Genomic DNA, 6,000 nt, shown 5'->3' with positions numbered 1-6,000 from the left:
CAAAGAAATGTGCTCCGCCGTCAACGTATGATTGGTGAGCGAACTGATATTCAGTGCCATACATTTTAGCCGAAAGAGGTTGTGCAGCGTCGTCGTAGACGCCCCATATTGGTTCGGACGTCAAGCAAACGTAATCTGCAGCGCCTTTAATGTGATAATTATTCCCACAAGCATAGCCTAAAATAAAAACAAATATGCGGCTGCATGTGTCTATGGTACAATATTTAGTAGTAGTGTATTATTTATCGCATCAGAATAGTAGTAGTATAAATATAGGTGGAGCGATCTTTATAAAAACTAAGATTTGGCTCGGACGGGGGAGCGATCTTTGCTTTTCCTAGTAGGATGAGCAATCTTTGCTTTTTGCTACCGTAAAACACAATACATGGTCTATGGAAAATAACTCGTACAATGGAGTACATAGGTGTATACAAGAGTGACGTACCTGTGAACTATGGGTTCTCGGCTTAGTGTGTCATATGAAGATGGGGACTATACTTTTGTCGAGAGCCGTTACGGGTGAGTAGTAGAATTCAGGGGGGGGGGGAATCATACCTTTTGAGAGGAGTGCATACCTTTTAGGAGGTGAGCTTACCTTTTGGGATAGGGGAAGTAACTGCGTGTGAAAATTTGATTTAAAGCGAAAAGAGTTGCAACCGTTGTATAGTTTGTTACCCCTCCTCGCATAAACATATCCAAGAGAAACAACTCGCGTATAATTAGAAATCTATGTTAATGCGGGGTGAGCTATCTTAGCATTTTAGTCAACACTCATCAACGTTTTTTATAGAAGAGCCGTCCTATAAAAGAAGAGCATTCGTTGTAACACTGTGTCAGTGTTTCTAAGATCGTTCATGATGGGTACTGTTGAAAAGGATGACATTTTATGGAACTATTATTTCAAGGAAAAGAATCCAGCCGCCTACGCCGATCCACAAAAACTATTTCACGCGATTGATAAACCATATCCCGGGATATTTACGATATCTTACATAAAACAGTGGCTCAGTAATCAAGATGTTTACGCACTTCAAAAACCGAGAAGACATCAATTCAAGACCTCTCGTGACATTGACCCAAATGACCGAATTACTTTTGCCTGGTGACCTGAGAACTGAATTAAGTAAGGGTGGCGTGATATAAGATAATATGACACGTAGACATTTATTACGAACTTGCTTTACAAAACCAGATAGGTGTGGAAATGGAAATGGATTTTATCAGTTGTTTTGATATGAAATACAATATGTATACCATTTTAGAAAAAAACGAAAGGGCAAAGTTATGACGACTTTGAAATAATACATATTGCTGGCTATTTAATGACATTCTATTTTAACGATCATGACGACTTTAAATAAAGATTCGTGTATCTTGTAAGTTATATTTCATTTGTAAAATAGTCTTCGGAATATTTCAGTAGTTTATTAATTATTATTATACTTATTATATTTTGTCAAGGAACTCTTCATAACAGGTTTATGACAATACACAATATTGTCATACCATGAAAGGTGTAAATGCATTATACAACGCGTGTCAGAGATTAGCACATGTCCCTCGTTAAGGACATGATAGACGGATTAGCCAGTTGTATTGCACACGCACGGCTTCTGTTCGGTTCATACCTTAAAAATATGGTTGTTTATTATAAAGGCAATTTTATAGAATAAATGATTGTTATGCAAAGGCTCTAATAAAGTTTAGAAATAATACGATAATAACATATAACCATATGTACAGCGCGTTGAATCATTGAACTAATGTATCACATTTATAATGGCTAAAATTTAAACTTGACGAAATTTTGTTGAACGATGAAACGCTGTCATAACGAAATATTAATGCATATTGCTTTAACACTATTTTTAATTGGCTAGACACCAGATGGTCCAAATCCGGCAGATATATAATTTTTTACAAGACCAGCCTAGAATTGTCACATCGAGCTAGTGGGTGGCCGATAATATATCAATTTAAATTATTAAAATAATACTTTGTCGCTGCCCCGTTTAAAATTAGCGCATACTGGTTTTGGAGTTGATTGAGTTTATATTTAGCATGTGAAAGTCATGTTAAGAGCCTGTCACACAAGGCAAGGGTTCCCACGGCGTCCAAGAAAATCAAGTACGCCGATCTACACGCAGTGGAATCTCAAGCATCGCCGAGGCAACGCAGTGGCATCACCAGTGAATTCAGTGGGATCGCATAGAACGCCAAGCAACGGCGCGCACTTAGAGCATGCCCACAACAAACGCCGTCGCTCGGCGTTCTTATAAGAGCGCAATGGGATCGTGGTGAGGTCGCTGTAGCCGCGCAGTTAGGTCCCCACAGGATCGCCGCGGACGCACACAGAGGTCGTAGTGTTAACGCAATGGTTATCGGTGGCGCTTGCACGTCGATCGTACGGCGTTCTCTTAGATGACACTGCGTCTCTATCGCGCTTATACGGCGCGTCTTCGGCGCTAACAATGAGTTCTATATTTCCTTCTGCGTTATAACAACGATTCTATGGTGCCGCCACGGCGATCATTGCGCTCCAGATGCGCTTCTACCGCATCAATCGACGTGTTCGTGACAATGAACTAACCCATCAAAATAATTTGAAGGAATGATACACGTATATAAACATTCATTTTACCATGACTGACGGGCAACATGAAGCAAACAACGATTCTATGGTGCCGCCACGGCGATCATTGCGCTCCAGATGCGCTTCTACCGCATCAATCGACGTGTTCGTGACAATGAACTAACCCATCAAAATAATTTGAAGGAATGATACTCCAGATGCGCTTCTACCGCATCAATCGACGTGTTCGTGACAATGAACTAACCCATCAAAATAATTTGAAGGAATGATACACGTATATAAACATTCATTTTACCATGACTGACGGGCAACATGAAGCAGGGCTACTGCTTGACTATATGCAGGTCGAGCAGAGCCAGGATGGTGCAGATGCTGTGGATTTCATTCTGAGACGACGACAGACCCATGACAAATGAGGCTTTGAGTTCGACCATGGCTGCACTAAGGCAGACGGATGCAGCTTAGTCTCAACTATTCGAACGCAAATGGAAAAAATGAAGAACTAATAGATATATCGTTAAACAACACGCCGTCAGCGAAGTGCACATGCAGTGCGCGCGCCTTGACAATAAGATGCAAGCAGTGGAAGCGCCATGAAAGCGCAAACAATCGCCAACTACAACTAGGAACGCGGTACAACGCCATGGAGTTCTGTAGAAACGCAATGCTGGCCGTTAGAACGCCTTGACATCGCCATTTTTATGAAAAAAATCATCATTTTTTTCTTACGATTTCACGGCACTCTAAAGAATAACAACGCCGTGAGAACGCAGTGGCAACGCGGCTAGTTATGACAGGGGTATTTTTAGTACATATACATATACCGACGCTTTTTTTGATCATCTAGGATTTACGTGAAGGTCGACCCCAGACTATTTCGAATTGAAAAAAATAACGCAAAAACCGCGAAAGATAATGGGTCGTTAGCAATGTGCTACATCAGTTAGTAAGATTCAATGCGCTGTTCACAATGATATCAGTTTTATGCCTTTGACTATTTTTTCGTGCAATTGCATCATCTGGTGTCTAGCCCCTTTATGAAAAGGTAATAAGATTATAAATGGGAATGCCCAGCAAAAATGAATCACTGGTTAATACTAACGTGGTCAATAAGTTCGTGAAACAATTACCATACTTTAATGGTTGGAGATTGGACAAAATATATGACACTGTTTTCCATATTAATGCATACATTTTGTCTTGGGTTTTCCATTTCCCAAGTGGCGCTATTGTAAATACTTATGCTTAAAAGGGGGCACTTTACGTCTTAAGTACTATGAAAAATAAGTGGCATTATTAATAGGATGTGATACAAATGACTTGGTTATATGACTTATGTTTTAAAATCTTAATGACTAAGAGTGGGTTGAGTGAGCGTAGCGAATGAGTTCATCTTAATAATAACAATTTTAATTCAGGTCATCTCACGGATTAGAAATACCCAAAAGGGTTCGCACCTTTCTTAACACATGAACAAAAGGGTTTGCACCTTTCTTAACCCATGAACAAAAGGGTTCGCACCTTTCTTAACCCATGAACAAAAGGGTTTGCAACTTTCTTAACCAGTGAACAAAAGGGTATGCACTCTTCTTAACCCATGATCAAAAGGGCTCGCACCATCCAGAATCCATCAACAAAAGGATTCGCACCTTTCTAAACCCATGAACAAAAGTGTTTGCACCTTTCCTTACCCATGAACAAAAGGGTTTGCACAGTTCTTAACCCATGAACAAAAGGGTTTGCACAATCCTGAACCCATGAACAAAAGGGTTTGCACCTTTCTTAACCCATGAACAAAAGGGTTTGCACCTTTCTTACCCCACAAACAAAAGGGTTTGCAACTTTCTTAACCCATGAACAAAAGGGTTTGCATCTTTCTAAATCCATGAACAAAGGGGTTTGCACCATCCTGAACCAATGAACAAAAGGGTTCGCACCTTTCTTTACCCATAAACAAAAAGAGAGTATGTTCATGTCTCTTTAACCCATAAACGAAAGGGGTTCGCACCGTCTTTAAACCAAGATCCAAACCTCTCCTGAACCCATTAACAAAAGGGTTGACCCATGATTTAAAGGGTTAACAAAGTTTGGTAACCATGAACAACAGTGTTAGCAACGTTTAAAACCCATGAACAAAACGGTTTGCATACACCTTAAAGCTGCACTCTCACAGACTGACCATTTTAACATTTAAAAAAAAAATATCTTGGAAAGAGCATTTTTTGCGTAAATATCTGCAAACCAATGATATAAGATTGCTGACATAAAAATTAGATCGTAGATTTTCATATTTCCGTTCAATAATTAATGTTTTATGGCTTTAACCGTTATTTTTGGTTGAAGAAAAAAGCATAAAACATCAATTTTTAAACTTGAATATAAAAATCTGCGATCTGATTTTTCGTCAGCAGTCTAATATAACTGGTTTCCATGGAGTGCAGCTTTAACATATAAACATTAAAATACGACAGTGGTCAACGTAGTATTTTGCCCAATGAAAAGGCAGTATTTCTCAGTTTTACCAATACCTTTATTGCAGTATATTAGCTGTCAGCCGTTATTGATTAAAATTAAGTGAAGCGGTAGATATTAACGGTGGCCTGCCCCATACGTTGGTTGTTTGCAAAATATTATTATATGTTAAACATTGACTTGCGAAGCTCGTCCACAAACTATAATGCAGACCGCAAAACACTTTAAGATGCACTTTCACTCCCAAAAAAATTCAACACATTTAATACAATTGTTTTAATATACCAAAAAGGATGAACAAATGTCGAAGACAATGGTGCTTATGAAGGATATCGAGTTTAATTTGAAAGAAATGAGCATAAAACACGGAGTTTCTACATCATAAAACTATAGTAGACCACAGTAAATCTTTTAGCACTCACCAATCATTTAATAGTTTTGCTCTTTCTGTTATTAAATACACGGTTACAATCTTGTTATCATTAATTAATATTTTCCATAAATGCATTATTCAGTAAGTAGATGAATGTTAATCACTTAAAATATATGTTTGTTATAAATATGTATGTATTGATTTTGAATATGAGTGTCACTTTAAACATTGTGAGTATGTACTTACGATATCTAAATTGTGATGCACATATTTTTGAAGTACATACTAACAATCTTTAACCCTTAATCAAGTTTTTATTCCAGAGTGTAGTGCTTTTACAGCCATACCACTTGAAGATCGCCCCCTCAATCGTTCAAGTTTACTTTTATTGCAAAATAGGATACAAAGGGTATTTAAATACGCCAAAATGCACATTTCTGATTTTTAATAACAAATTATTTTGGGAGTACCCCCATTCCCCCTGCCAACACTTTAAACTAAAAATATTACCGTTCTGAGAGAGCAGTGCAAGTCGAAAGGTTACACCCCTAACTAGCACCCC

The sequence above is a fragment of the Mya arenaria genome, chromosome 17, assembly GCF_026914265.1.
Source record: "Mya arenaria isolate MELC-2E11 chromosome 17, ASM2691426v1".
Taxonomy (NCBI): domain Eukaryota; kingdom Metazoa; phylum Mollusca; class Bivalvia; order Myida; family Myidae; genus Mya; species Mya arenaria.
The sequence above is the reverse complement of the archived record's forward strand: the minus strand, read 5'-3'. Positions refer to the sequence as shown.